Genomic DNA, 22,402 nt, shown 5'->3' with positions numbered 1-22,402 from the left:
AGCAATTAGCACTGCAAAATAAGCCGGTTGTCTTGTATAGGGATAATTACCCTGCTTAGAATGGACTCTTCATAACTGAAGAACAGAGCGGCTAAAATGATTTTCATACACCCGAAACACTCCAATTATCCGATTGATTGGGATTTGTATGAAGTAATTGAGAACTTTTTAAGATGTATGAAATGTATTCATCACTTATGAAATGATTTTCACAATCTAAAGAAATGCATATTTGAAGAAGTGAGTGAGTACATATCATCGTTCTGTGACAAATAGGCTGCATTATTAGTCCGGATTTGAAAAGTGATGAAAACGATCCATCAAAAGGCAGAGATTCATTTTCAAGCGTTTAGTGCAAATATCGCGATAAAGATTCCATTTGAAATTAACTAACTACCATAACAGAAGTTGTTAATTTCTGTTTCATGTACCGGGTTTGATTACACAGGCGATAAGACTCTTGTTAGCCCTCATTGATTTCTGATTAAATAAGCCTTCCAGATTTTTTCGTTTTTTATATTTAACTTCGATTTCAAACAGTTCAAATTTATTTATAATTTTCAGATGTTTAAGTGATGTTATATTCCCAACATAGCAAATAATTCCCTCGTTATATGGTCGATTGAATTTTACTTACGGAAATTATCAATTGCTATCGACTTTCCGTCTCTTAAGTTTAATTTCTTAATTCCTACAAATAGTGGGCCATAATTGATATGGATTAGATATCGGGTAGTCAAATTAATCTAATCTTAGTTTTTCACGGTACATGCAAAATGGCATGAAAAACAAGTTGAAGACTTGAACAAGGGCTGTTAAATAACTGCAATGCGATATCTTCACATTTATTAAATGAATTGGCGGCATATGGATTATTGGCAATTGAATAGGTTGGACAGGCCATATTATGAAACCGTTAGTGTGCAATAAAAAATATTCAATTTGATTAATAAAATACAGGTCAAAGTTTGGTTTCCTCTTCTTTCTACTTTCGATGACAAGCATTAGATTGAGGGAAAAAGTGAAATAGAAGAAATAGGATCCATTTTTCAGTATTCTTTTTGTCAAAATGTACCATATTTAGAATTATTCCATATGAACAAATCCACTGATTAATACTGTGTTATATATAGGTTAAACAGTCGAATGTTCCCAATATTATGATCAGTTGTCTTATGATATTATAAGCTACGTTGTGTAGACATTAAAATACCCAGCATCAAGAAGTATTATGTTACATGAATTTATGTTATTTTGTTAAAACTTGTGTTAAAACTTGACTCCTACAGATTAACCTTTTATCACAATATGAAGACGAGTAAAGGGGTGTCTTAGTGAAATCCCAGGAAGGTTTACATATTAAATTTAGTTCAATGATCTGGCGCCTACCCGGTCTATGGCATCAGTTTACTTTAAACCCAAGAGATTCCTGCAAATAACCCGACCTCTAACGGAAGAGACGCGACCTTTAAAGACGTGATCTACCAGACAGAACATAAATAAACAAACTATTCACAGAATTTCACTTGACAATCAGGTATTCAAGTCTGATGCATCTTCTGTCATGATCATTGTCGTCAAGATGATTGAAGGACGCCATTAAATTCAGTTGCTAAGACCGAAACGAGTCGGACAAAATGTCTTCATAATCTATGTCTGAGGACTAGAAATGAAAATAGCAGCCAACATATCACGTTTCATGACTGAATAACGACCGCAAAGATGGAAATTTGAAACTGCGACAGGAAAGTACGGAAAGCAGACGTATAAAATAGTTAATAGCTATGGTTTAAAGGCTAATGCTTGCAATCTGAATAATTCTTACAATTCTGCATTGAAATTTTCGGAGGCGGCGGAGGGGATGTTTCTCTTTATTGGTCATTGAAATATCTGTCTTAATGCTGTAAATTAAATTTTAAAAAAGTGAACAGTCAAATAAATTTCAGTAAAATAACATTTTTTCCTCACAAATGTTGAATTTTCTTTCAAATTTCACCTCTGTAGAGTCAAATTATCGTATATGTATATTACAACTTTTGACAATTTAGATTTGAAAGCAAGGCATATCAGTCACACTCACAACCCGGTCACAATTGACATACCTTAAGACCATAAGTTCTGAATTTTACCCGTCTTCATTAGCCCAGTCGGAGCAGAAAAATAGGACGTTACTAGCCATTTCATTTCATTTCTAACGTTTACCCAAATTTTCTTTGGGTTCATCGCGTTTTACCACATATGGTGAAACATGTGGCAACGTCTTGTCCAAAAGCATGGACCTTGGAAATATGGAAGACGTACACCAGTAAATATGTAACACTCCACCGCGTCAACGTAACCTACCTCTTAATTTTGTTACCCATCCGTCTCAAAATTATGCTCACCGAACTCTGACAGAAAATGTTAATTCAAGCCCTTTTTTTTTAAAAAATATTTTTCACTAAATCAAAAAATAAAAAACACAACAAAAATCGAAAAGGCTTTATATAGGTAAACCTGGAAATATAGAGAAAAAAACATATTTAGTAGGATCTACAGTCGGATAACCACATTGTGTGAATTTTTTGGGTGAACTGAAACCAAACGACCACTGGGGAAAAAAGACCCCGACATTTTATTCAAATGTCAGTCGCATTCCATTTTACCGCCAAATCGCGTTGAGAAACGGAAATGATTGTTATGCGCATGGGAAGCTGATCATCTATCATTTCCCGCCCCCCGTTAACGATGTCATGAGACACGAGCTGCAAAAGTTAAACAAATGCAAGACGGTGTGATTTCACATGGGAGCGGTAAATCAACCATTCTTGTCGACATTTTAGTACCAAATCTGTGAAAATGGATTTTTATCTGTTGAGACGGTGGACGGGTTTCATCGCGGTTCATTAATCATTTCTAAGCGAACGGTTTTACTGGTGATGAAAGGCGACTTGGGTAATGAAATAACGTAATAAAGTCCTCGCGATTTATCTAATATATTGCAGCTAAAGTGAAAAGGATGTCGACAGTTTATACGGCTTATAGAAAGCCATTCGTTGACTGGATCAAATCTCAAAAATGAGGTTGCACTGTTTAGCCGGATGGAACAAGAGGAATGATCAGTCACCATCAATAATACATATAACTAGTAGACGGGGGGAAATATATCACTACATATCAAACTCTTAAACATTGACCTATGGACCAATTAGTTTTATATATGAATTAATTATACCGATTCATTCAAATTTGAAATGTACGGACTGATTACTAAAAGACGATTCAAAAAAGCTGCACAACAAATATCTAAACAACTAAGTGATAATACCAATTCAAAGTGCCAAAGTGAATCCAATGTAGAATTACCAGGACAAAATCAAGGGCTCCACAGATATATTACTTTTTCGGGAAAGACGAAGCAATATCATGTATCGAGGATGACGCTGCAATTTACAGTATGACTCAACAGATATTGCCTCTTGAAGATCTTGAGAGATATCGAATGTTTGAAAGACAAATTTGGAATCCTGTTTAATATTTAAAGATTTGTTAATGTTGTCTGTGTTAAGTTTACATTAAGTTTGTTCAAAATTATTCAATAGACTAAAATGATGACGTCAATAAAACATTATTTTAGTATACTCATCAACCTTTGATGACATAACACGCTGTGCTGCAACGTGGTAAATATACGATTTGAAGTAAAGAATATGGTTGATGTAATGAATATTAAATGACCACCATCTACAAGATCTAAATACAAGTACCAAATGGGAACAACTGGCAGTATAGTTTTTTTCGATGGTTTTGAAGGATCGCTAATATTGAATCTTAAGATGTATTCAGTTACAATTTGAGAACGATTATTTTTATATAGACATACATGTTGTATTTTATATCTGTACCTTCAGTTTTTATACGTATGTTGTCACCCCATCTGTCCGCCTGTATGTCCGTATTAGACACTTTTATATACATGTATATCCGATTATTATTATTATTTAATATTTACTGATGACTGCTTTCGGGGTTATTGTCCATGGTCACTTTGAAATATTTTGTGTGCCCTCTACAGGTTAAAGTTATGATCCAATTGATTTGAAATGTGTACACAGTTTTTGTGTTTAAACTTATTGATATTCAACGATTTCCGATAACCAGAACAGCTATGGATCATTGTCTGATTGTCCTTAGATTTTAATAACTTCAGTTTTCAGTTTTCGGTGAATTCGCCCATTACCTGCTAAAGAACAACAATGAGATCAGCTTTCCAGACTGCCCTTCCGTATGTTTCGTTGCCTGACAACCTACCTTTTATTTTGGAGCTTTTGAATTCACATGTGGGTTGCCTTAAATCGTGCAACACCACCAACACCTTTTTAAACCTATAAATAAAAACAGCTCCAGAATAAATATGTCATCCAGTGAACCCGTTTTATAGGCACATACAAATGTGAAGCGTGTCCCCTGTGGTAACTGTGCAGATCTGGTCATCTTTCTTTTTTGGGAACCATAAGCTGATCTTATATTGTAGTAGTGTGGATTTCATCGAGGCAAGGTACGTACTCTTTCTGTCTTCCATAAGAAAGTGCTAGTTTAAACAGAATCACACACACACACACACCCATACATGTATGTCACTCGTTTTCTATTCTGTAGCCCAGAATAATGTACAAATGTTTTAGGATCAACAGTGATATATTTTTCTTTCTTGTCTAATCCGACAGATTAGCTATTCATTCCAGACTTTCAGCTAGCTACAATAAATCTATCTAACAACTTTTGCCATCAATTCAGGTGCATATACAAACACATATCGGATGTTTTAATATCTCCAGGAACGTTTCCATGTACCACATTACATAAAGGTTTAAACCGCCAGCATTTGATATAATTGACATTGTAACCCAGCACCTTATTAAGATGCCATGTTATGTATAGCTAAATGTAATATGTACATATGGGCAGGTTTCAAAAACAAAAGATGCACTAATTGGACATGTTTATAAATAATAGAAGATTTTTTTTCCTCAATAAAAAAAGGGAGTTATTAATTAAAAGTAAAAAGTAGAGTAATATTATTGATTAACGTGATGTGTTTTCAAAATACAAGGTTTTCAAAACTAATACTTTCAACCCTAAACCTGACAAAAGAAAGAAACAACACTTGCATTACACAAAAACTTGAACTAAGATCAAAGACGCCGATGATCAAAATACATTAATCTAAACGTTTATTATTGTAGTCGAGTTTGACAAATACTATATAAATACTACAAAGTAAAAAATTGTGTTTAAAGGTAGGAGTTAATTGAAGATACAGATCGAAAAGAAGATTTTTTTAACTCATATGGTCTATCCATTTTTAGCCAGATCTGTATATACTTATGTATTTATAGTGACGTGGTGACCAGCTGTATAAACAAACTGGTAAAAATGATGGTGTAACTTGCTGTACGTCTATAATCACCTCGTATACACCTTTATATCTACATCTCAAACTAATCACATCTTTATGTATTCGTTTTAACATCTACCATCTTTGATAAACAATGTTAGGTGTTGAAGATGGTGCTACTTGTCCTGGTAGTGACGATGGCACTGTGTGTCTTTAGAGTAATTAAGATCGTTATTCAGGTTAAGGATGATATGCATTCGTTTTATCAATTCGGCTAAGGAAGGAAGGATGACCTTATTCATTTGTTTTATCATCTATCTTGTAGAATATGATGCTACTGATAATGGTAGTGGTGGTGACGCTGAGTGTCATTAGAGGACTAAAGATGGTCATTTAGATTCAGGATGATCATTTCAGTGATGAAGACATAAAAAAAACAATTGAAAGTGAGAATAATGATAGTATTGTTGTTTTTTTGTTGTTGTTATTGCTCATGGTGTGTATGGTTTTGGTAATGTCGTAGGTGGGAACATTACTGTTTATGCTGCTGTCCTACTGTTGTTGGTGATGTTGTGGATGGTGGAATGGCTACTGTTTATGCTGCTGTCCTACTATTGTTGTGGATGGTGGAAAGGTTGCTGTTTATGCTGCTGCCAAAAATTAGATATCTGTATAATGCTGAAGATGAAAATTGTATGAATTTGATAATAAATATGTCAAGGAATGAATGAATGAAATGTGGTTTTATGGCACGTCAGCTCCAACCGGGCTATATTGCGCCAAACATAAAATATGTCAAGGATGGTAGTGTAATGTACTTATTAAGTGTATACTAGCGTATGGAAAAGAAGGTTTGTGGGTGGGGTTTGGGGCTGGAAACAAGTTGTAAAAGTTGATTATTTAGGAGGGTGGTAGTGTGGAACTAATAATATATATATACATATCCGGAAAGCAAAATGTAAAATTATAATTATTATTTCTATAAACTTTATAGATATTTTTATATCATGATTAGCCTTCATAAATTTGACATATACAGCTCGTTTTAATATAAATATTTAATAAATCAAACAGATTTAAGAAGCTTTAATGTATCTCATTCAACTTTTTTGACAAACTCCAAGAAACTTCTTTTGATATTACCCACGGGCTATTTTTTTTATTACCAGTAATTGAGATATGGGTCAAAATCTATTCTAGATTTTCAATCAGACTGAAGGGTACTAAAACGAAAAACCATTACATTTGATTTGTGTAATTTATAAAATGTGTCAGTACTTGAGTAAGTTACATTGTTCAATAATCACCGTGTAAATATAAACCTGATATCTAGCAGGCATCTATATATTTTTATCCCCCGAATTCCTGCTTAAACAACTCTTCTCTTAAATGTGTCTTTAAGCCAGCGATTGTAAACCAGAAACAGTCAAGATAGACGAAGAAATTAAGCACCGATATCTAGAGTTACTAGAATTGACGTCAAGCAGCTATCAGTTGGTGCCATTTCTTTTTATCTCAGGGCAACTATTGGATTGAACTTGAAGACATTTCAGTAGTAGAACTAGTCTATCAAGCATCATCCTCATCTTTTTCGTATGTTATTCTGACGTTAACTTTAACCTCATTGGAATTTTTATGCAATGCCCCTGTATTAAGGACAGCATGTCCGCAATGCATGTCTATTCTCAAGAACACACATATTTAATCAATGTTTTCACATACACATTTTCTAGATCTTTTCTTCTCTTTGATAAAATGATGCAAAGATATTCATGTCGACTTTAACTTAAAGAAACATCTGCTGAGTGTGAATTGTGAAAAAATTTGTTCGGTATATTTTGATGTAGTAATCAGTAACTTAAAACAAAGCAGAATGTAGGACTAGTCGTCTGTTATCGCTTTAAATATAATGATGAGAACTGGCCAGATATAACGGTTCCTGATTCCAGCAGATATCAACTTCTTATAGAGATTATAATGTTTACATTAGACTAGATCTATATACTTATATCCACTTCGTCTGTTGCTGGTCAATACATATATACGTCCATCGGTTTGTTAATAACTCCCATCATTCTTCCACATCTGAACTCCAGGTTATACCAGACAGTATTAAATTTCTTTTAAAGTTGGTGAATAGTACAACCGTGTACGACACACTCGCCCAATCGTGATAGATCGAGATCGAATCTTATGTGTTTACTTAAATGATAAATGATAAAGTAACTTGTTAATCTAAAAATTATACTTGTAAATTGTTGAAAAGGAATTGAACTATATTATTGTTTCATTCCATTTCTACCAGGATTTAAAATAAAAAGCACGCAAACATTATGTATAATTTGCTGTAATGTAATACCGTTTATATTATTTAAGATTGGGGCAATGGAGAGGTTATGGTGTCATACACCCGAGTAGTATTCATACGTGGAAATATCCTTTAGGTTTTGCCAATGCGTCAGACCCGGATCACCATACTTATTAATTATACATCGAACAAAGTTCGGGTAAGGTATGGTGTTCGATGACAGATTCAGATGGTACAATCGAAACCCACCGGTTTATCGACGTACAAGAAACTTAAAATTCAATCTGATTAAAACACAGGTCCTATTTCGTTTTTGCTTTAGTTCAAAATTTCGTTTTACTTGTCTTCACTACCAGGATCCGAAAGAATGGTAAAATGAAAACTCACGTTCTGGGTGATGTGGGGAATTCGTCAATCAAATCATCTGATGGGTAGAGTTCTTATTCAGTGATGCGTGGTGGAATTGTGGGTAGACATTCACAACGATTGAAAACGAATAGCCGCTTGGAACACCAACGCGGATTGTTTAATCGAATGACGGACGTCATAGGGCCAAAAGTTGCTCGTATGACCCCTGACGCGACCTCCTACTACAGCCGTTCAGATATTCATGTAGTAGGATGTTCGAATGTATAAAAAAAACCCGAAATGAAATATAGATCTATATTTAAATAAGATTGCTTGAAATTCGTAGGCCGCGGTATTTAAAGGTCTATGTGAATCTTAAAAATACTGATGCATTGTGTTCACAACACCCGAAACTTAATCTCGCTTATTTTCTCAGCATTGTTACTGATTTCGTAAGATTGTAAAATGTTACATACAAATCAAGAAACACAATTGAATGGAATTTTATTGTCAATGAAGCCAATAATTCAATAATGCTCTGAACACTGCATGTTATAATAGTCAATTTTTTAAACACTCTTTATCAAATTACCACATCCTTCAAATTTTGTTCCATCAGTTTTTATATCACTTGTTATTTTAACACATCAGCGGGTTAAAGTATGATTTATTAACGAACTGAATATAGTGATGTTAAACTCATACAAGTCCATTCTTTTATACCAAATATCTCTCATCAAACATGCGGAAATTTCCATTAATGGCTTAAAAAAAATATTAGGTTTATTTTCTTGTGAACAAATGATGAAAGAGGGAACTTGTTAAAACCAATTGCTCCATCAATTAAATCGGAGAAAACACAAATTGACTTTCTTTTCACTTTTAATGGACTGAATTAGTGTTTCTTTCTTCTCCTTTCCACAATCACTGAACGTTGCAGTTATTCCTCTACAATAATGTTTTGTTGGTTTTTTCCTTCATTCATGTGTCTCTATGAAGACTAAGAATTGTGTTTTATTAAAGATTAATAGTTCAATATCCGTTTATTATTCATTAGCACGTGACAAATGATGGAATGAGAAATTTTGGTCAATTCATAAAATGTAAAATAGAATATTTGCATCAAAGAATTTCACTTGAGGAATATAACGAGAAAAATAACCCAAAATAACACATATGCACGTAGATGACAACTGAAAGAAGTTTAGCCTTGGAATTCGTGATAGGTGTCTATTGTAGAAGTATAACTTTTAGAGAAACCTAGTCTTGGGATTCTTAATAGGCGTCTAGTGTAAGCATAACTTTTAGAGAAACCTATTCTTGGGATTCTTCATAGGCGTCTATTGTAGATGCATCACTTTTAGAGAAACCTAGTCTTCATGGAATTTTTCAAAGGCGTCTATTGTAAGCATAACTTTTAGAGAAACCTAGTCTTGGAATTCTTCATAGGCGTCTATTGTAGATGCATAACTTTTAGAGAAGCCTGGTCTTGGAATTCTTGATAGGCGCCTATTGTAGAATTATAACGTTTAGAACTGATCCTTGGAATCGTTGATGAGCGTCTATTGTAGAAGTAGAACTTTTATTATTTAAAGAAACCTAGTCTTGGAATTCTTGATAGGCTTTTATTGTAGAAGTAAAACATTTAAAGAAACCCAGACATGGAAGTCTTGAATCTCATAACACACTGTTTCCAAATAGTTTTTAATATGCTAATATAATTCGAAATATATTCATTGAATATTGAACGATAAATAGTTAATGACATGGTTGTATAGTCATCAAACTTTTTGTTTCCTTTTAATTGTTCATGTAAAGATATTTATTATTACAATTTACATGTTATACATGCAGTACGTTCTGTATCAGTACAGTTTTGATAACAGTTTATTTTCTCTTGTAATGATATTTATTATCACAATCTACATGTTACACAAACAGTACATTCTGTATCAGTACAGTGTCGATAAACGTTCAATTGCTTTTTGGGTTTAGATATTTTGGTTCATTTTTGTTGCCTTTATTAATATATCCCCGGAAGTTCAGACCACTCATGTCAGTTTCTGAGCTTTTTCTAAAAGTTGATTTTAGGTAGCTCTCTCACTATTATCCATCTATCGTTCAGATATAGAGAACACCTCCCTTAAACTCCCAAGGTGATTTTCTAATTAATAAACTTAATTCCTACCATCATGTAAAAAAGAAAACAACCCTACTTATCCTACTTCGTAATATTTACACACAATGTCCATAACATCTAATTTTCAGTTTGGAAATTTTCTGTAAGTGTTTGTACATGGAATCGGATTGTCTTTAATTAAGTTTTTAAATATTGGCAATAGTTTGTCGATGATCTCTTGAGGAATTACATGATACACAATACCTTCTTGAGAAATGTAAACAGTTCTACGAGTACTCCCAGAGACATTACGACCGGGAGGATTTAGTTGTATTATTAGATTCTAAGTGTTCCTACACCCAGTCGATCAGAAGTTATAACGTATATCGACAAAATATCAACCAATTCAAGTATATAGAGCAAGGATATTCAAGCTATTTAAGTGTGTAGAAAGCAGACGTTGAAAGCAGACGATGTGCAGCTCGAGTATGTAATTAACAACGATGATACAAGATGGCGACCAACCATGACAGATCTCTTTTGACATTCGTATCTACAGGGAGTAAAAACATGTGAAAATCACCAGATTTCTGCGGTTAAAGAAATTTGAAAAAATACAGAAATGAGGAGCGACATGATGTCGACCGCCCAGTAGGGGTTATAATAGGAAGAACCGAATGAAAACAAATAGCAATAGCCTGCAGGTTGTCGGTTGTGATTGATTGAAAGTAGAAGATCGAATGGGGTTTCTAGTTAAAACAGAACCCGCGGGAAAATACCCGCCATGTTAATCTGTAAAAACCACAGGTTGAAATTTATATAAATCTTAAAGCCCTTGGCGGTCTCTAGTAAATCAAATTGTTTTACTATTTTTTCTTGGTTTAGACTCAGTTTAATTTTTTTTTTGGCGAGGGACATGTAGGCTGCTTTAACAATGTACTTAGAAAACATTCCTGTTATTAAAAACAAATAGTATTCTTGTTAACCCGCTTATCCGTACCAATTACTGACACCTTGAATTCTCCACTAGTCTTTTGGTAGAATATATGGCACCGGTGTAAAATAGTCTTGGAAATTTTGAACTTTTATTTGCTGTTCTGTGTACACACACATTTACCTTTGTACTAAAGATTACGTCACTTGACGCCAGTACACAGTTTTTTAGAATTTATAACTTTTAAAAGAGGGAAATTATCATTTTAAAAAAAAAAAAAAAAAAATACAAATCGGGAAGGAATATCGACATAAAACTACGCCGTATACGAACAGAGTAAGTGCCGGGATAGTTAGAGTAGATTTTTTTTAATGAGTTTTTGGGTCTGTCAGAAGTAGAGTTACGGGGGTCATCTTCCGTTCCCACTAAAATAAACAGTACATCATGTGCGTGTGTATATATAGTTTGTGTAAAGGTAATCTTAGAAGACTGATAAATATCCACCTGTCGACTAAAACTAACCTCACCTAACGTTAAAAGATTCATCAGTAATAATGATGGGAACAGAAATATTTAAACGATTGTATTATCATTCATCGTAAATTTTTTTGTTTTATTTTTAACAAATCTAAACAACCACTTTATCAAAGTCGTATTGTATCAATCAATAAAAAGAAACAAATTCTATGAACTGTCCTTAAATGTTTTTAGTTTACATAAACGTGGCTCAAGTCGACAATCTATCTTCTACATTTGATACATCTTTTGTATTACTGTAGTTCAATCACTAAGCTGGTGACTGGGTGACAAGTTCATTTTTATTGTACCACTGTAGCTAAATCACTAATAAGCTGGTTACTGTAGGTGCGCAGTGTGCTAACTTTTTATTGTACTACAGTAGTTAAACAACTAGGGCGACCTTCGGTTATAATGTTTTGCACAACTAGTGGTCCTGGGCCCTGTTTCTCGAAATTTTAACTAAAGATAAAATCCAAATTTTAGTAGATACTTCCATTTTGATTGGTTAAGGACTAAAATCAATCTAATATTATCCAATCAAATTACGAAAATTTGGATTTTATCTTAGTTAAAATTTCGTGAAACAGGCCCCAGACCATCGTCTGTTCAAAGATGGCTCCCCCCATTGACATGGCGGTGTCATTTTACTCTGCTTTAGACCTCGACCATAACCCTAAAAACCCTTAAGGTTAAGGAAGGTAAATTCATCTAAATAGGAGATGAATCGCTATGATATAAGATGTTATACAGTTAAATAAATAAATAAATAAAAAAATACTTTCATGAAATTAAACTTGCGCATGCGTAATTTTTAGATTTACATAGATTCAGACATAACATACGAGACCAAAAATATCTGCTTATAGAAGTATCGACCATTTAAAATTCCTACAAGCTTTCCTAAAACCACATACTAAACAAAAACATTCTTACTAAATATTCTACACTTACGTTTCATCGACATCCGCCATCTTGGAACTACTCCGACCATGCCACAATAGCATGGTAGAGTATTTTCGATCTATGGTCCGCACTAATTGAAATTCGGATTCAGTTCAAACAGTAAGTGCTAATTTCATTTTTAGTGTCCACTGTAAACAATGCAGGTGACTTTTGCTATGCTGGGTGTCAATTTCATTCGTGTCGTACAGCTGGTGACTGTTGATTTGCTGGAGGTCACTGGGTGCGAACTTCATTTTTGTTGTACTCCTGCAGTAAAACAACTAACTAATGGTGAATGCTGGTGCATCAGGTGCTAATTTCTCCCCAAGTTCCCCTCAGTTGAATAGCTTAGTTGTGAGTATACAGTCTAATGAAATGAAATGAAATGGGGTTTTACGTCCTACTGCTCTGCTCTGAACTGGGCTAATGAAGACGGGCATATGACATACGGTGTGCTATGAGGGGCATTTTGCCCGAACAGCGGCAGTGCGGCCTACTCTTATATCGAACTCCAACTGTCAAGGGATCTTTTACGTGCACGCCGGTGTGTATATGGGACCTCAGTTTTTCGTACCATCCGAACGACTAGACGGCTGTCCTGCATCACGAGTATACAGCCTAAACTGTGTGATTACTTTCGCTAGAACATATAATGCGACTTCATTTAGGGATACTAACCGGTTGTGTTTTACTTATTTGTATCAATAAACGAGCTGGGTAATAAAATGCGAAAAAGAGGTATTCTTGTTCTGGGACTAGTTCAGTGCGCTTGCATATTACCTAACATTCTTTTAGAGTTACCTTACATCACTAAGATCAGTTGCGTCCACGTGTGACCTAGAGTTATGGTTAGAAACCTATATATCACAAAACCCATTTGACGTAACGATTGCTCTCTGATGAATGCTGTAGAATCGTGAATAATATGTGGAGGATTAGAATAACCATAAATATGTTTTCACTGATCTGTAGTTTAGGGCATGATGGCAGTGACACAAGCCAGGCGCCAGCACTTGTGGGGATTAAACTATTGCATGCGCTATTATCACAAGAGCTTCACGGATTTCCAAATGTCAGAACTGTAATCTAGACATTATACACAGTTTTATCGAGCGACATTAAGCTGAGCAGAAACAGTTATCTGCACACTAACATAGCACTGCTATATTAATTGGCTTTGTTTAAAATGAAACAAATTGAGTATAGTGATGTAAGGCATACATTTAATACAACATCATGTAACTTGGACTCTAATCTCTATTACAGTTTGCCCCATGCTGCTTTAACTTGCCATTTTCATTCCCTTTGTCTATTTTTTACTTTATTATCCTACCTTTATATATTTTTTGTTATCGTTTTAGGGCACATAATATATATTTTTTTATTTAAGCAAGCTATTTCTGTTTCTTAATGACGTACCACAGACTAATATATTTTGAAATAAGAGTTATTCATTGAGATATAAGTTGATCCAAGAGACATGGCCTAAACAAATAAAAAATGGGCAACAATTTTAATTCCAACTAGTTAAAAACACTCCTAGGTTAGTACAAAAGGAGACATGATCTTGGTAATCAGTGACATATTCAGTTTCAAATACAAAGTGAATATATATTGGAGTCCAACAATATTGCATATGTGATGGAACTGGTTTAACACATTTCAAATATAATTTTAGTACAGAGGCCACACGGTTGGTGCATGGCATGACCGGATTCTCAAAAGTAGAGAGCAACACTTAATGAATAGGTCGTCATGACTTTCATATTGCGTTTTCTTATTTTTTCTATTTCCTTTCTCAGACCAAGTTTAATTGTTTAATTCAGTTGGTTTTCTAGATGAAGAGTATAAATTAACTGTGGTATATAGAAAATAGAATAATGTACAAGTGCAGCAACATGTCTTTGACGATAGATCAATCTTAGATCAGAAAAGGTTGCATAAACCTTTCCTTTAAGTAAATAATTGAATGTGACTTGACATTTATAAAACATTGTTCTTTCTATAGAACGTATTTCCGTCTCTGCCTGATTTCTTTTATACAGCCCGGCATCGATAACGGTTCCAGTACTGTCGAACATTTCGCAGATTTTGTTATCAGAATTTCAGCTATAGTTTCTGGTAACCTTTCGTGCTATTAGATCAAGTGATAAACCCAGTCAAAATAGAAGAGGGCTATCTGCTCAATCTCAAGATTGCCCAGATCAATACTAATAAAGACTTGGCAGTGATCAGTTGCGGGTGATAATTGAATAAGCTGGTCACATGACGGACTAAACTGAATCTGTGCTCGAAGGGGTATTTCAAGTTATCATTACTGCTTAATTAATAATAATACAGACCCCCTACAGGCTAGAGTTCCTGCAACTAATAATCATTCCACCATTCTCAAATTCTAACATTTCGTCTCAAATGAAGGCATTTTTTTTATCTCTATCTCTAACAAGACACGAATTTTGGGAATAAAAACATTTTGGTTAATAATCACTTTATAAGCGAGGACTTATTACGCCCAATTAAAATTATATCTTTATGTCTTTCCAATATAAAAGCAAATCTGATCCACATTACATGCCCAAATCCAGTCAGAGCTTACAAAGGCACAATGCCCTATCATATCAATCATAGATCTACATTTACTTTGGACAGCTATTAAAACGGATCGCACAACTTTGTAAATATCCCCATAATTATTCTCATGCATCTAGGTATATCTTGATCTTTAAGAAGCTTTTTATGACATTTTTATTATATATTACATCAGACAGGCAGGCGTGCTAGACAACTGTACATCATATATTTTAAAATTACAAGGCCACAAAATATTAGAAACCCTTCATTATATTTAGTAAAAAAATATGTTTAATATTAAAGTATATCATTTTAAATCATGTGTAAGTCAGGGTTATGCTTACACTTTCCGGAACACCTTATACAACTTATTGTGTGTATGGATTTCGAATGTGATGATTTCAGCATACAATTACACTGAGTATATGGAATTTAACTATCGATAGTAGAATATAAACTTGAGATGTGGTTTAAAAATATGAATACTTGATTTCCTTCTTTTAGATCTACATTAATGTTTGTTCTGGCAAAAGAGGGTATTAACGTAATTGGTATATTGGTTAAAGTAGTAGTAGAGACTAGAGACGTCTCTTTCTATATTACTCTTAGTGTGGTGCCGGATTTTTTTTATATTAACTGGGACAAATCATATGATACTTAATTCCCGTTTCTTGTTCTTAATAACGATTTTGATATAATATTATGATTACATGTTGGCAGTGCAATTCAATTTTGTAATTGGTTATTAGGATAAAATGAAAGAAGTTCATCTACCAAGATAAGAATTATAATTGCGTGGATTGAAAAATCAGAAATGTTTAAAGTCTGCTAATGGAATTGGAAAATGAAACTGCAGCGCTGGTAATCTGCGCTTTCAGGAATCTGAAGAGATTCTTGATCTCAAGAAGACGTGGTTTCTCATATTGGCAAGCTCTGTACATGCAACTCAATTTCCGTTCTTTTTCATTAATCAGTTATACAAGTAAATTAAAAGAGAAAACGTTAAAGACATGGTATCAAATTCTATCCTTCAATCTATTAGATTCTGTATTTTATATAAAGTGAAAGGGAACATGACTCTGCCATATATATCTGTACCGATACTCGCATCTACTCTGATCTTTTACACTTTGATAAAGACATAGTTTAATTTGATGGAAAATTTATAGAAAGAAATACGGAATGGTTATATTTTTAAAAGTTAGTGTTTCATCAACTCCTAGACCATTGTTAAAACAATAATATTGTTTGTATGGTTAAAATATCACCAATATGCATATTCACCATTATGGTTAAAATATCACCAATATGCATCTTCAAGCACCACTATTATAGTTAAAATATCACCACGATGTTTCTTCACTATTATGGTAAAAATATCACCAATATGCATCTTCAAGCACCACTATTATAGTTAAAATATCACCACGATGCTTCTTCACTATTATGGTTAAAATATCACCAATATGCATCTTCAAGCACCACTATAATAGTTAAAATATCACCACAATGCTTCTTCACATGACAAGTGTATTATTAACCTTTACAAACAGAAGCAGTGGCACATCCACTGATATTAGCACTCTGGTTGAATTTTGCTCAGTTATGGGGTCATTAATAGCGGGTCTCTAATTCGGGGCACGGACTTCTTCTAAGATTAAAAACTTAGAGATTTTGTCCTATAGTTGAGACACTGATCAGAATATATTCCAATTCAATTTAGCGATATCTATAGCTAGTACATAATTAATGGATTTAACCATTATAACGTATAATGGATAATTTCCTATTTCATTGTTTTGAGTTGTCAGGTAGACAGAGGTACTGACAGATTAATATGTTATCAACTATACATTTCACTATTAATTAGACACTCTTGGTTAAATTCGTATAATATATTAATATGTGGCTTACGGGCGTTAATAAAGCTATAATCTTAAGTGAGAATCAATATATGTTAAGTCTTTCATTTCTCTTTTAGGGTAAATATAGAACATGGAATAAGGAATGACAAAAACAGAAAAACGAAAATACACCTACAACTAATCCTGATCAGGATGGATCACCAGAAAGCTGTTTGGGTGAAGATTTAGTCTTTATTTCAAATAAAGGAATTAATTTTTGAAAGCAAAGTGACAGTTTAAATGACCTGATTCGTATCCAAATATTGTTGTAAGAAGTGGAAAATGTTATTCATAGAAACAAGGACCCGTCTAGAATATTAGCGTTTTCTCATCATTATAGCGTTCGAATATTAAATCTAATAGCCGAATTCCTTACAATTTGTGTGTTGATTTGTCTTGTTCGTCTACGAAACGTACAGGTGTCCACTCAACATACATTATAAATAGCCGTTATAATTTTGAAAAATAAATGTTACATTAAATAGTTGAAGATCCTTTTAACGTAAAATTCTGAATTATAAAAGCCAACTATTTTTGCATACATTTACAAAGAATCTCCTTGAAGGATTTGTTTCGTATTTTGAAATTCTATACGAGTACTTCGCCCTTACAGAATAAAATTCGAAGTAGAAAGATGTAAGGAGATAATTTCAAAATGTAATAGTGTTACAGATTGTGGTGAATATTTATAAAGGCAAAGCAATATGTGGAAAAGCAAACTCTACGATAGTAGTAGGACTAACTATACGAAATTAACACAAGTATAAACAAAAACATACGTTATTTTTTACAGGTGAACTGAAAAGAACAACACACAGAAAGTCTACGCATATTTTTATGCATTGAACCGTTGAGTAGATTTTATGTATTTAAATTGAGATGTATATAACCAAGTTTGGCAATCTGATTAAAACACAGATCCTTTTTCGTTTCGTTTTTTATAGTTCAAAATTTCGTTTTACTTGTTTTTTCTACACTAGGAATCTGGAAGAGTTGTTATATAAAGCACGTTCTGGATGATGTGAGGGATAAGCCAATGAATCAGTCTGTTACGGTGACTTCTTGGCGTGCCATACACGGATCTGTTGGTAAACCACTAGAAACGCCAACGCTGATTGATTAATCAATGTCTCACGTCATAGGGCCAAAAGTCGCTCATACGACCCGTGACACTACCTTCGAGTACAACTGGTCAGATCTTCATGTAGTGTAGGCCATCGAAAGTATTAAAAAAAACGAAACGAAATATAGATCTGTATTTTAATCAGATTGCAAGTTTGTCTTCAACACAGATAGCCAAAATTACAATTTGATTAAAATACAGATCTATATTTCGTTTCGTTTTTTTATACTTTCGATGGCTTACACTACACGAAGATCTGACCGGTTGTAGCGATAGGTCGCGTCAGAGGTCATACGACCGGCTTTTGACGTATGATGTCAGACATTTGATTAACCAATCAGCATTGATGTTACTATAGTGGATTACCCACAGTTCTGTGAAAAACACGTCTAAAGCTCGCCGTAACAGGTCGTTTCATTGGCTAATACCTCACACCATCCAGAACACGTCAATGATAACAACTCTTCCAGATCCTAGTGTAGTAAAACGAAATTTTGAACTATAAAAAACAAAATGAAGTAGGATCTGTGTTTTAACCAGATTGCCAAAATTAATACTTTCCAGCAAATAAACGGTGTTCCGCTTAATCCTTAGAAGCCATGGTTGCTCAGTGTGTGGGGCACTGCCTCGCTAACTAGGAGATCCCTGGGTTCGATCCCGGTGTTGACCGAGAGGGTTCTTCTTCGGAACGAACACACTAGGTTTTCGCCCTTTTCCTGACAAAAATTGGCATCAAAGCATATTGCATAGGATATGCCGGTCTTCATTACCCGGTTTTTGCAGAGAACAGGACGTTAAGCTTCATTTCATCTTCCTAATCTTTTGAAACAAAAATTTAATCGCGTGGGTTTTTTTTCGATTACTAATGGAAATGGCGCATCAGATTAACCCATTTCAATGCTTTATCTGGACTTAAATCAAAAAGGTTTAACTTCTTTAAGTCGCCTGTCTCTATAGGTGATGCTTTCGTATATGTTCAACGCCATTAAGGCAGATTCTTCATTTTAAAGTAGTTCCTTAAACTTATACAATATAAATTGTTTCAATGGCATTTAGTTTCATTAAACTGGAATATACAGGTCACAATTCTATTCAATGTAGTTCTCTGGAAGTGGTTATACTGGGCCCATGAACCATAACATTTTATACTCCCCTGGGGGATATGTTTTTTTTTAAAACTCTTGCACATTTTACCCAGTCCTATTAAAATTATAACAGCAGTTCATACCGTTTATTTCTAAGTTGTTTCATCTTGCTCTAGAGACATTCTGACTTGGCCCCGTTTCTGTAATGTGCAGTATGTGATTTATAGACTCCAGGGCATTCAACCAATCAAACCCCTTGATACAGAATATTTCGCCAAATCTTTTAAATGGATTGATTATCCAGACAGACAAATAAGCAAAGTAACAATGTCATAACCGGGTCTATAGATTGTATATTTTAGCTCGATCTCTAAAAACAATCGAGCAAATGTATCAATGTATGTTAATAGAAAAGTGGGTTGAAACAGAAAGGGGCTAGCCTGGATTTTTGTAATTATTTTAATCTTTTAATTTATAAATATTTGTAGTGTTGAGATATACTATCAATACGTCCGACCAGTGGAGGAACTGCCATGTCTAAAAACAAGACGTTGTGCGGTATGTAGTTGTCAGTATTCTAGACTTATTGTGTCAACTAACTGTCTTAACCAGACTTGTTATCATCCTAGATTAGTCAAGCGACCCGAATTAATATTATCTCTTCTAGTAGACTGAATTTACTGACATTATTTAAATAGATACATACTCATGTGGACGGCTTGACTTATTATCATTTTACTTGATTCAGTCTGGTTATACACATTCTCGATAACAAGTTTTTACTTAATACTCTTCTCTTCTATATGGATAAAGCGTTATATACATTATAATCTCAATTGTATATAAACATATGTATATTTTGTTACGCTTTAATCTTTGCGAAAGAAGAGGTCATCTAAATGATGATGATGGTGATGGTGCTGCTGCTGCTGATGATGATTTGGTTACGATTGTCGTATACAGAACGTATTGGTTTCAGGCGTACTACAACATATTGTTATTAAACTTTTTGCTTGTGTTTTATCCCGGGCATATAGTAAATAATACGACAGTAATATTTGCAGCCCTTCCATAGTAGTGTACCGGGTATTAAAATCAAATATCAGAAGGCTTGCTTAATTGTCAGATCTACTGACCAGTTGTTAAATTATCCAAACTCTTATCTTAGATCTCATAGGAATGCTGAAATTTCATTATTTCATCATTGGACCACCCGTTTTACTCTTTATACATGCAACCAGACCTTTTATACAATTCTTCTTCATATAGCCTATGTGTCAAAACTGCTTCGCCAACAGATTAGCAATTAGTTCCCCTGAAACACAGCAGAGTTAGAAACGTGAAATGGTGAAATCATGGAAGGTCGAGGATGACAGTAGAAAGTTCATATTGAAGTTTAATCGGATCAGTATAATGTGAAATTATAAGAGAGGGCTACAGAAAAAATTGCCCCGAGCCACCGATTAATTAACGTAGAATTCCGCTTCCACTCGGTAGTGATCCAGGCACGGTTTTTAGACTAACTTTAACCGCTGTAATCAGCCGCACATATCTAACCGTCAGCCCAAGGACGAGGATTCTTGCTTAATCAGCTTGTGGAGAGATTGCCTGGCGAATAATTTCTACATTTATCAAGCTTCAATTTGTTTATTTAGAATTATTTGATTGGAAAATGGATGAGTATTGTCGAAGTTTTTCTGATCTGTTAAAAAGAATCGAGTCTCATCCCGAGAAACTTGTCAATCAGGATTTACATCTAATTTCATTTTCTTTCTCATTTCATCGAAATCTTACTTCGTTATAAAAAATACTGAAACTCACCACAAAAAAAAAAAAAAAAAAAAAAATAATAAGAGGAAATTCTGGCATGGTCTTCCTGCACTGTTCCGTCTGTGATCAAAATGAGAATAACATATATTCAGTTTTAATGAAAATTCTTCATATTCTGAAGCAAACTGATCAGCAGTGAATATTCGCTGGGCCGCCACAATCACTGATAAGGATGACATCGATGCGACTTAATAAGCCACAAACATTAACTTTTTTTCTCCGACAAATTAAATTCTAAAACATTTTTTTTATGTATTAGAAAAATAAATAAAGAAGTTTGACGTATTTGTAGGTAACATTTATTTCCTATTTTAGTGTAAATGGGTATTAAAATGAGTAAAAGGCTCCATTCCGCCCGAACCAGTAAGGTCTTATGTAAACAATGCATGCGTCACGTGTTAAAGGTAGTCATCTTTTACAGAGATATTAGAAGACTTTCGTAATCCTCTGTGTAACAGATTGATTCTGAAGCTCTTATATTTGCTGTACGGTTTCCATTCGCAAGGGTTGGTAGTTTTAAACTGGCAAGTAAAAAACGGGATAATCGAATTCCAACTGCCAAGGGTTCTTTTACGTGCACACTAACCTTTACTCGCAAGTCTTGTTTTCATGCCACCCTAATGACTACACGCTGATCCTTATCCCCCTAATCCTAAACCACTGACAAAGGGGGAACTCCCTGAAAAAGCCCAGTTAGTGAGCCCGCGCCATCCTCATTGAGTCGCCATGGCGCCACAAAGATTACCTTAGCGTACATGGTCATGACAATTGAAATTCGACGATAGAAACAAATAGGGGTATTTTAGATGTTCACAGGCGATAGATACGGTGAATAGTAGGACCACGTAAAAAAACAAAATAACCGTATATTGGTTTCAAAATGAATTTAGTATTGTATTTGTCACGTTCGAAAATATTTAATGCTTGTGGAGTTAATGTTTCTGCCTATCGTACCAAACCACTGATGGACATACGTCCTCTATCTCTAAAACCATTTGAGGGAAATACTTTTGAAAGTGGTCTGAGAAACTGCATGCCACTATAATCTGCACAAAACGACTTTGTTGGTGGTATTCGGTTGGTTTTACTTTCAAGGCTTGCTCAGAATGATCTTATATAATCCGATTCTAATCCTTGTCATAATCCTAGACTCATCCTTCTATTTTTAAAGCCACATTTAATCTGCTTGATTCCCAAGTATTAAAAAAAGTTAGCGTTCAGTCCATTTGTTTTTATTCGATCTGATATTTTTATGGAGAGCCATAGTCGTCTGTCGCTAGTCCCAAAGGGACAATGACATCGTTTATAAGATAGATTGCTAGACTCATATTTCATCACTGTA

Source organism: Patella vulgata, chromosome 6, assembly GCF_932274485.2.
Source record: "Patella vulgata chromosome 6, xgPatVulg1.2, whole genome shotgun sequence".
Lineage (NCBI taxonomy): Eukaryota > Metazoa > Mollusca > Gastropoda > Patellidae > Patella > Patella vulgata.
This window is presented reverse-complemented; position numbering follows the sequence as displayed.